This window comes from Humulus lupulus, chromosome 1, assembly GCF_963169125.1.
Source record: "Humulus lupulus chromosome 1, drHumLupu1.1, whole genome shotgun sequence".
Classification (NCBI taxonomy): Eukaryota; Viridiplantae; Streptophyta; class Magnoliopsida; order Rosales; family Cannabaceae; genus Humulus; species Humulus lupulus.
The window spans coordinates 26342026-26354491 of NC_084793.1; positions in this window are offsets into that span (position 1 = coordinate 26342026).

Below are 12466 nucleotides of genomic sequence, written 5' to 3' on the forward strand. Positions count from 1 at the left end.
TGCAATACAACAAACATTATTGCTCGATAATACTCCCTGCTGGATGACTCCTATAGCCACGTACCTGGAGCACGGTACATTGCCTCGAGACAGAAATGAAGCCCAACAAATTTCAAGGCAATCTGCTAGGTACATGATTATTGATGGAGTAATGTATAGAAGTGGGTATTCTATGCCTTTGCTCCGATGTGTTACAAAAATAGAAGTTGAACTGCCAATGGTAGAAGTGCACGAGGGATTATGTGGCAACAATGCAGGGGTGAATTCTTGCCAAGAAGATACTAAGACAAGGATATTTTTTGGCCCACGATTAATGAAGATTCCATGGAGTATGTTCAAAAATGTGATAAGTGTCAAAGATTCTCTAAAATCCCTCAAGCAGTGCCTGATGAACTCAAACAAAAGCAGAGCCCATGGCTCTTCGCAGTATGGGGCATTGATTTGATCGGGAAATTCCCAACAGGAAATGGTGGAGTGAAATTTGCGGTGGTCGCAGTGGATTACTGTACAAAGTGTATCGAAGCCAAACCACTGGCTATGATTACTTCCAAAAAGGTGCTGGATTGCGTAGTTAAAAACATCATATGCAGATATGGATTACCAAATAAGATATTTTCAGATAATGGCACTCAGTTTGACAGCGACACATTTACATATTTTTGTATAAGGCTTGGTATCACCAAAAGCTTTTCTGCAGTTGCTTATCCCCAAGCAAATGGACAAGTAGAAGTTATCAACAAAACCTTAAAGGACACAATGAAAAAGTGTCTTGAGCAAGCCAAAGGCAAATGGTAGAATATTTTGCCGGAAATCATATGGTCATATCGAACTACTGCTCGAACCTCAACTGGACATACTCCATTTTCCCTAGCTTATAGATATGAAGAAATGATACCAGTTGAGTTAACCCCCCCCCAAACAATCGCATTGGAGAAGTATGTATGACCAAGATCAAAACCACCAATTATTAGCTGAAAGCCTCAACATGATCGAGGAGGAAAGAGAAAAATCACAATTGTGAAAGGCTACTTACCAACAAAAAGTAGCCAAATACTTAAATTCTCAAGTCAAGAATAGAAAGTTTGCCCCAAAAGATCTAGTATTTTGACAAGTGTTCCAAAACATGATCCTGCAACAGGAGTTTTGGGACCAAATTGGGAAGGACCATATCAAATCGTAGAAGTACTACAACTAGGAACATACAAACTTGCTCAACTAAATGTTCAACTAATTGCAAGATACTGGAAAGGTGAACACTTTCGAAAGTATTATCAATGAATATTGGTCGAAAGCACATTTTTCCCACTTAATCCGACCAACATTATTCTTAATCCACTCTAGTTATATGGTTAACAGGCACGTTTTGACCATAAAAAATGACTAATAACCTAGTTCAATTCAATTCTTTATGTTTTTTCCTCAAAAACATGCATTACTCGTAGAATTTTTCAATTCAATAAACATGTTTTGTCCATTTTGTTACGAGATATATACAAGGGAGTGTGCTTGACACACTCATTGTTGCCAATTTTGTTATTAAAAAGTATTACTTAACATGTGTGATTCTTAAAAGAAAAATCCAAGCATACTACTATATGATACAATATTCAAGAAGTTGTGTTAGCTCGAGCCAGTCTAGTTATTTGGCAAGTTATCTAGGACTGACCTCATCGATCACTTGGGGGCATATAGGGTATACATGATCGAACATAAGTAAATAAGTTAAAATAGCACAACTGGGTAATACTTAGAAAATTTTCATAAATTTATAAAGTATTTTGTTTTGTCTAATGAGGACATATAACAAAACCAAGATGTATTATATAATACGAATAATGCAAGAGTAAAAATTGTCACACGTATTATCTAAGATTAAAAGTTGCTTGGTCAGCCATTGTTTTTGCACCAAGGACCCTAAGGTCCAAGGTGAAATAAAAAAAATAATAACAAGATGCCCTCCTCAAGGCTCCACTACCTCAGCATCTTCCCCTTCAGGCTCCTCTTGCTCGACTCCATGAGTGGCAAAGACTTCTTTAGCAATAGCAGCAAGCTCCTCTTCTTCATGAGCAACGCACTTGGTGATTCCTTTGTCGCAAAGATGATCTGGGATGTAGTCAAAGTTGGCATCCTTATTGTTTTTCCAGAACATGAAAAAATAATTAAAGGTCGCACTCTTGAACTTGGTCAAGTTCAAGGAGTGAGACTTCTTTTCACGCCGAAGCTCTTCCTCGAGAAGCTTTTTCTCCTCTTCTAACTTGAGTTGTTGCACCTCGAGATCCTTAACACGAACGTTGAGACTGTTCCTCTTCTCCTCAAGCTCCTCCAGCTAGCGCTTGAGTTTTTCCTTTGACTCCTCGAGCACCTTGATCACTTTGATTTTATTATCGATCTCAGTGTTTTTGCTAACGAGGTCCTTCTGCAATTCCCGAGCAGCTTAAAATTGGAGAGTGTGATTGTCCTTAAAATGTTTCACGACATCCCGCGATTTTCTCAAGGCCTCCTTAAGTTTGACTACTTCAATGTGGGTATTGGTGAGAGTAATAACACCCTACAGAAACAAAGCAAGATGGGATGAAGCACATGAAAGGAATAAATGATTATAAGACTTGAAAGAAAAAATTGAGAGGCAAATAGAGAGCAACTCTCCGAAAGGATCTCGGACAGTGCTCGTCCAAGGTTGGAGTCGACCGATGCATTTCAATGCTTAAAGATATCATTAACCCTTGATGAGTGTTGAACAAGGGTCTGGACCCGGGAAGAGATGGAGCAAGCAGTTGCCTTTAGTTTCTCCTTCACTCGTTCCTTCTCGTCTGTGAGACGATCCATTTCGCGGGCAGGGGATGGAGTGTCCTGCTGCTCAGGAGCAACATCAGGAAGAGTGTCTGACGGTTAGCTGGAAGGCACCATCGGAGGAGCAGCAGAAGATCCATGAGCAGGAGGATCGTTCCTTTACTGCCGGATTTTTACTCGAGCCGGCTCCCAGAGTCACCTTTCTCTTGGTGCTATTTGGAGGAGAAACCCCCAAAATTTCCTCTAAAAATACATAGAAAATAACCAAAAAGAAGAAGAAGAAGAAGAAGAGAATTGAGAGGTTTTGAATGTGTAGAAATTATGGTATAGTAACCTCCTCCTAAAATGGACACCCCAAATCCCTTATTTATAGCCAAAAATGATGATTAAAATAATCAATTTAAATTGATTAAATTAATTTAATTAATTCTAATATGGAAAATAGGGGTAAAATATAGGGTGTAATAATGATGTTTTGGGGTAAAATATGTAAAAAGTAGGGTAAAAAGTTGGCATTTTTGGCAATTGTGGGACAAGAGAACATTGGCATTTTGTTGGGCTCAATAAATGGGAAAAAGTGGCTGGCAGTGGCCTGGTTAATAGGTTGGGCGTGGTCTGGCATTTGGGCTGCTGGGCTGCTTTGGACCGAATGGTGGAGCAGCTGGGAAATGGCAGCTTGGAAGTGCACGTGAAGGTGGAAGTGCAGCTGGACACGTGGCGGCTGTGGGAGACTTGCTGGAGGCAAGGAAGTGGTCATGGTCACATTGGGGAGAAGCATGGGGAGCTGCTGGGAAGGAGAAATTGGGCTTGGGCCCATGGCATTTTTTAAAAATGTCATTTCCCTTCTTTCTTTTCCTTAAAAATATCAATTTTCCTTCTTCATTATTCTTGTTTTTCAAGAGCAAAAATTCCCTACAAAATAAATATAAAATAAATCATAATACAATATTTTTCAATTATAAAATAAATCAATTTAATTTTTTTGAAAATATTAATTATAACTTAATTATATTTTAAATTTAAGTTCAATAATACAACATTTTTTTACCACTAATAATTCAAATAATTAACTACAACAATTTACAACAAAATAATTATAAAAACACACAAAAGTATATAAAATCATGATAAGACTAATAAATTCAAAATTACTTAAAAACTTAATAAATTATTTAAAAAATCAAGAATTAAGCAACAATTAGCACATAAAAAGTGGTAAAATAACTCTATTTTGTAGAGTTATCACACCCCAAACTTAATATTTTGCTAGTCCTTGAGCAAAAGAAAAATTAAAAACACAAACATTTTTTTTTAAATTGGTGATATCAAATGTTTAACTCAAAAATTACATAATGGAAATAGTTCAAAGAAAATCACAAATAAAAGTAAAGCTTATGTAATTAATTAAAAAGTTAAAATTGTTTTCAAAATAAATTTTTAACAAAAACATCAAATCATGTGAACATTAGACAAGCTTATGCAAACAAAAATAAATTAAATCTCAAGAGATAATCAAGAAAATTCTAGGATTTTTTTTTCAATTTTTTTTTTTTAGAGATTTAAAGAATTTAATGTTTAAATAAACTATATCCAAATATCACAAATTCAAATAGAATAGAAAATTGACATATTATGAAAAATATATATTTAAACAAAACTAACTTAAAAATTAAAAGTAAATCTTAACAATTATTTATATTTTTCTAAGAACAATTTCAATCATAATTCTTATCATTAGAAAATGAAAAATCACCAATATATTTTTTTTCAAACAAAACAAAGAAAATATATATTTTACATTATATAACAAATGAAAATCACATAAAAACAAAAACAAATAAAGATTTTTTTTTTTTTTTTGAATTTTACAACAAATGAAAAACATGCATAAATACAAAGAAAAACACAAATAAACACAAAGAAAAATACATACACATTACCCCCAAACTTAAATGAAACATTGTCCTCAATGTTTAATAAAATAGAAAAGATTAAGAACTACTCCCTTTGAGGTATGCTTCTTTGATTTGGCTACTTTGTTTTCTTCTCTTCTTTTCTTTTTTGGCAAGAAGTTTCCTTCAAGCTTTTTGAAAAACATGAAACAAAAAAAACACACAACAAAAAGTGAAATATAAAATGAAACATTAAAGTATGGGTTGCCTCCCACAAAGCGCTTTAGTTTATAGTCTTTAGCTCGACTATAATTTTTTTTTTTAACCTACACCCAATCGATGGTGTAGAATTTCATTAGTAGGGTGAGTTATGACTTTGATGCAAATGCCATAAATAATAATTGATAACATCACACTTACAAGAAAGTTAGAAATATGCAATTTCAATGGAATATCAATAAAATACGAAAATTGCATATCTATATTAGGCTACTTTTCATTTTGAGTAAATATACAAATTTGTTCATTTATGGGCTCTTGAGATATAATTATATATTTTTCATTTTCCTCATGAGCCTCGAAAATTATCTCATCCAACTCTTTGGTTTTATTAGGGGGTTGGATGCATATTACAAGTTCTTCAACAACTTCATTCTCCTTTTCATTTTCAATTTGACTATTTGGATTGGGAATGGGTTGGTTGGGATAAACTTATTTTTCCGACTCTATAACAGTTGCAAGGTGTCCTACTATTGTTTCAATTTTTCAGATTGACTGAGATTGGGCTAGTAAGATTTGGTAGGTTGATTGCATGAACTGTTGTAGGGTATCCTCTAAAGATGAGCTCGTTTCTAGTTCAATGGGATATGATAGGTCGGATTGGGCATGACTTTGATTATGCATGTTGAATTCATGCCCTATTGGAGATTGGGTATGACTCCATGAAAAATTTGGATTATAGGTGGGCGCATATGAGATATCAAAGTATTCATGCATATCATACATATTATTAGTTTCTCCATAATTTGAATTTGATTGCTCGGAATAGTTGTACTCAGAATTCCAACTATAATTAAAATGATCCATTTCAAGATATATTTTTTTTAAAGAAAAATAATTAAAACAGAGATTAAGAAGAGTACTAAACACAAAAATAAAAAAATAAAAAAAATTAAGATAACATAAACAATATTAAGGAATGAAAACAAGAGCTAGGACAAGATTTAAGTTTTTTTCTTTTTTCTTTTCAAGTATATATTTTTTTCACAATAATATGATAAAGGATAAAGAGAAATAAGGCAAAATTAAATAAGATTATAAAAAAAAAAATTAGGCAAGAGTAGGGAGGCATAGCATGCCATCAACCATAACAAAAATAAGGTAAAAATTAGGAGGCACAAGTGCCATCAACTAAAACATAAAATAAAATATTAGGATGCAAAATTTCCATCAACTAGTAACTTAAAAAAAAATTAAAAAAATAACTACAAGATAAATTACAACAAAATTATAACAAAATTAGGAGGCACAAGTGCCATCGACTAAAAAAATTAAAAAGATAGATAGGAGGCACAAGTGCCGTCAAGTATAAAAATTAAAAAGATAAATAGGAGGCACAAATGTCGTCAACTAAAAAATATATATATAAATATATAAGTAAGTTTTTTTTTATGGGTGGTAGAACCGTCCCAAATTTTCTTTTTATCTTTTTAGTTTTTTTTAGTTTTTATAGATATATATTTTTTAGTTTTTTTTTTAAGTGCAAAAAATTAAAATAACTAGTAGAAGAATTCACTAACCTTGAGATAAATTTCGTTTATTTTCTCTTGCAACTTCCCGGCAACGGCGCCAAAAACTTGATGGACCCAAAACGGGTATGTTTAAAAATTTATAAATCGCAAGCGCACGAATCGTTCATATAGAATAGTGATCGTGTAAGCAAGGATGTCGAACCCAAAGGAGTTGTCTAAAATCGAAAAGAGAAAACTATTTTAAATAAAAAGTAATAAATTATAACCTAGCTCCAAAGATTGATGAGTTTTAATATTATGAACATAAAATAAAAGATTGAAAAATATAGCTATTTAAGAGAATAAAAATAAAGCAATAATGAGTTGAAAATAAGTGTTAAAAGAAAAGATTATTAAGATACTAGAATCCACAAAATGTAAGATTAATAATATTTATTAGTATATTGATTCCCAAGTTTTAGTGATAGTTAAAATAATTCAAACTATCATTTTCCAAATAGATTTATAATTTTAAGCACAAATTACTTCTAAAAATATAGGATTTTTCTTCACTTTTCAAAATTATAATTTCAAAGCATTTAGTGTAAATCAATCTAATGAAATAACAAATAAATCAATGAACATTATTTATAAGGCAAAACATAATATTTTTGTTCTAAGCATGGACGTGTACAATTTAATGACACATCTTACACAAAGAATATTATGTTTTAGCACTAATGAAGAACAAAGTGTAAATATGTGCTAACAATCCAAAATACATGATATTTAAGATGAAAGAAGATATTTGAAGAAAAAAATTCCATAAACTTTGTTGCACAAAATGGGAAATCAACATACAAAATAGATACTATCTAGTTACATAATGTTTCATCATCGCCTTAATAATCTTAAAAAGATTAGAAACACATAACTAGAATAACAAATACAAACTAAAAATTGCAAACATAAATGGGAAAATTTGGAGGAGAAACCCCCAAAATTTCCTCTAAAAATACATAGAAAATAACCAAAAAGAAGAAGAGGAAGAGAATTGAGAGGTTTTGAATGTGTAGAAATTATGGTATAGTAACCTCCCCCTAAAATGGACACCCCAAATCCCTTATTTATAGCCAAAAATGATGATTAAAATAATCAATTTAAATTGATTAAATTAATTTAATTAATTCTAATATGGAAAATAGGGGTAAAATATAGGGTGTAATAATGATGTTTTGGGGTAAAATATGTAAAAAGTAGGGTAAAAAGTTGGCATTTTTGGCAATTGTGGGACAAGAGAACATTGGCATTTTGTTGGGCTCAATAAATGGGAAAAAGTGGCTGGCAGTGGCCTGGTTAATAGGTTGGGCGTGGTCTGGCATTTGGGCTGCTGGGCTGCTTTGGACCGAATGGTGGAGCAGCTGGGAAATGGCAGCTTGGAAGTGCACGTGAAGGTGGAAGTGCAGCTGGACACGTGGCGGCTGTGGGAGACTTGCTGGAGGCAAGGAAGTGGTCATGGTCACGTTGGGGAGAAGCATGGGGAGCTGTTGGGAAGGAGAAATTGGGCTTGGGCCCATGGCTTGATCATGGCATTTTTTTAAAATGCCATTTCCCTTCTTTCTTTTCCTTAAAAATATCAATTTTCCTTCTTCATTATTCTTGCTTTTCAAGAGCAAAAATTCCCTACAAAATAAATATAAAATAAATCATAATACAATATTTTTCAATTATAAAATAAATCAATTTAATTTTTTTGAAAATATTAATTATAACTTAATTATATTTTACATTTAAGTTCAATAATACAACATTTTTTTACCACTAATAATTCAAATAATTAATTACAACATTTTACAACAAAATAATTATAAAAACACACAAAAGTATATAAAATCATGATAAGACTAATAAATTCAAAATTACTTAAAAGCTTAATAAATTATTTAAAAACTCAAGAATTAAGCAACAATTAGCACATAAAAAGTGGTAAAATAACTCTATTTTGTAGAGTTATCAAGTCACCTTTCTCTTGGTGCTATTTTTGGCCGGAGCTGGAGGGGAAGCATAGATATTGAACATCTCTGAATCAGACATGGTTGTTGTAACGTCTCGAATTTGATATTAAGGCTGAGTGCCTTTACTACGATGTCTGGAGGGCCTAATTGGGATTATATGAGCGAGTAATGGAATATATGCTTGATTATGTGATATAAATGAATTGTGTGGTAATGTGATTAGACATGCATGTGTGTATTAAATATGCATGTGGGCTCATTTCTGTAATTGGGGCATGTTTGTAATTTTTGGCCCGTTGAGGGCATAAATGTAATTATGCATGTATTGTGAGTGAGACCCCAGTGTTATGGGGATATATTCGAGATGTGTGATCCTAGACAATCCTAGAGAGAGAATTAGCAGAATAGTCACAACTAGTAAAATACCTGGCTCGGGGTGAGCCTCGGGGTATTTTGGGAAAGTAGTATGTAGCCAAGGTTGATCAGGTAGCGGGTAATTATTTAGCGGTTATTTGGGTACGTCGGGATTAATTGTGAATTTATAGGGCTACTTGAGGATTAGCAGGAAACGTGGAAAATGATGGGATTTCCTTTGGTGGCACTAAAGGATTGAGGATAGACTTGGGGGCATTTTGGTCATTAGGTAGTTGGGGATAGGCTTAAGCAAATCAAAACACTAGAGTCAATTAGAAGGAAATATAATAATCACTTAGACTGTTCTCAGCTCTTTCTCTCCCTCACGTTTCTCTCTGTCTCTCTCTCAATGCTAAGGAGGGATTTTGCTGGATTCAAGGGGAGAGAGCTTAGAATTCAAAGGGATTTGAGCTGGAAGTCATTGGAGTTAGATCAAGGTCGAATCAACACAGAGGTAAGGTTTAGAGCAAGCTCTTTTTGTGGATTTCTCTGTCTTTTTAGTGTTTTGGGAGTTTTTGAACTCTAAGATTGGTCTTGAGTTTTAATGAGCTTGTAGAATAATTCTGGGGTTGTTGCAATACTTAGGTTATGTGGATGAGGATTCTAGACTTGATTCTAGGTTTAAATATGGTTTGGGGTGCGATTTAGTGATTTAGGCTTGGGAAAAAACGCAGAAAAATGGTGGAGTTTTTGGGTTTTGGGGTTCACGCCGCGGCCCTGTTCTTCAAGCGCCACAACCCGTGTGTGCGAAGAGGCCTGAGAGTCTTTGACTTTTTCCAGGCGTCGCGATGCAAGCAGGGCGCGCCGCAGCCCGTGTTCCCCAAATGAGAGAGAGTGTGCTCTTTGACTTGCAGCTAGCCACGGCTCAAATTAGGGAAAATGACTGAAATGGGGTTTTAAGTTCGGGGACCCAAATGTTAAGGCTCGGGAAGGATTCTACTACCCGGTTTAGTAGAATTCGAGGTCCCGAAGGCTAGTATAATAACCTGAAGTTCTTAATTAGTTAGAAATTGATGGATTTCTATTTATTAATACGTCGTGACTAGGTTTTACTGCTCAGGCTCAGGATTAGAAATCATGCTCGGGATTGCTTTGGGTTGTCAGCTTGGGACACCAGGTAAGAGAACTGTTTGTGCCTATAGAGCTATGTGGTGTGTAGTGATGTATGTATTGTTTATAAGGGTTATGTCATACATGTGATTGTGACTGAGCGGCAAGAGTCGGGAGTGGCAAGAGCCAGAAGCGGCGAGAGCTGGGATCAACAAAGGGCCATGATTGATTTTAAGCATGCTGAATGCAGGCCGCCATGGCAAGACCCTCTAAGGGTGCCGTACACACCCGCTCGGTTAAGACCACAGACTTGGTGCCTAATAATGCACACTGATTGAAGAAGGATGGTGTATTGATGTGTTGTTGTACTATTAGGATGTTATGCCATTGTGTTATTGTGCTGTTATACTGCTGTGTTGTTGTACATTCCAATAGGAACTTGTAGTTGTTTGTTCTTTTGATTAAATATGTATTTGTTGAAATAAATTATTGTATGATGTGCTTTGAAGTTCTCTTGTTGGGCCTCGGCTCACGGGTGCCCTGTGGTGCAGGTAAGGGCAAGGAAATGATCGATCAACCATGAGTTGGAGGGCATAGAGCGGTGCATACATGTTTGGCCTACCTGGCCGCCACGGTCGGGGTTGTTTTGGGGAACACGTGGTAAACGTTCGATTTTGTTGCTTAGTCGACTGTACTATATCTTTGGATCGTAAATGTATTTCAAAACAGTATTTTGGGATCCCAATGTAACACTTTTACGAATTTTAATGAATGGCCAACTATTTATACCTAATGTTCATGAAACAAGTCTTTATTTTACTTTAATCCCACTTTTTAACCTAAAACCTCAACTAGCGAGCTAATGGCACATTTAAAAAAAATTATATGGTAACGACTCTAAGGTACTAGGGCGTTACAACTGTAGTTAAAAAATGCAAGTGTATTAGATCATGGAAATATATAAATAAGCAGTACACTTATACAAAATGTTATAGGACTCAGAAGACTTTTCAAAACAGCCTACGGCCACATCATACACACAACAAAATGGAATATTATATTACGTGGAATCCCCTCCTCATCTTCAGAAGACATGGGCTTATCCTCCTCCACTTCTAGCACTTTCTTGCCTTTTCCTTTGTCAACAGAAGGTGTTGAGGCTCGTGGGCGAGGAGCATTACCTTGTTTCCTTATGCTGATCCATGTTGTCCTCCTCTGAGGGATATGGTGTTGGGAATAGTGCCCTTAAAGCAATTGTAGTTGAAAAATGTTTTTAAATGAAATAAATAATTGAATTGAACTATTATATATATAGACTATGTTCGATATTATGTTGGTAATATTAAGTAAATATAAAAAAATTCCAAAGTTCATCTATGTGGTCTTATTCTCATATTGGTATGAGATGATCGAGATTGAGATAATGAACTTAAAACAATTCGTGGTAAAATAAATTTATGGAATCTTTAGATTAATTACTGCTAATACAGTTCGCTAGTATTATGAATACAAGTGACCTAGATCCGGGTCACTAGTGTAGCAGGACACTTTAGTGAAGGTACTTTATATATAGTGATGTATAGAACTGGACCAGATGTGATTTGTTAATACTTGTTTAAACATCGTTTCGTAGTATTAATCAAACACATCAAACGATGATCATATACACGATGATCTTAATCCTGAGGTTACTATGAACTCCTATATATGTCATATGATCCTTTGATTCATGCGTTAAGGTTTTCCATAATAATCAAACTAAGAACAATTGTTTTGGGGACTCAATTATATATATGGTTGGGGACATAGTTTAACAGATATAGAATCTATACCTTCTTATAGATTGAATAATGGTTCCCTATTGGGTTGACTTTTGGAACTGAAAAGGCTATGAGCGCTCACATCGCAAACTTTGTGTGACACAATCTTCACTAGTAAAGTCAATGGTACACTAGGAACTAGATATAGTTAAAAGGGTAAAACAGTAATTTTATTCTCTTTTAATTATAAACCATTAATAGAGGATTAACATTGCATGTAATAATTATATCAATTGACACTTTATTCTTTAATAAAGTACTCTGTAAGAACCAATATCTTACAATTTCCTTAAGTATCTTATCCTAAACATGTGTAATGACCCAAGTTCCCTAATGTGGCTTAGAGCTTGGATTGGGAGGCCAGAAAGGACCATAATTGATTTATTATGCAATTAAATGATTATATGCATGATTATGTGAGTTATATTATTATATGATGATAAATGCATGCATGTGGGTCCACTTTTCATTGTAAGGGTATTTTGGTAATTTGGCCAGTTGAGGGCATATTTGTATATTTTCATGCATGTTGGGAATTTATGGATGAGGCCACATTATTATGTGGATATGATCGAGTTATTCGACATGAGACGATCCTAAGAAGAAAATTAGTGGTTTGGTCATAACGGGGTCAAATACCGGGCTCGGGGTGAGCCTAGAGGTAATTTGGTAATTTAGTACATTACCGAAATCGGGTAATGGGGGAAATTATTTGGTAATTATTTGAGGATATTGGGAGTAGCAGGAATTGGAGG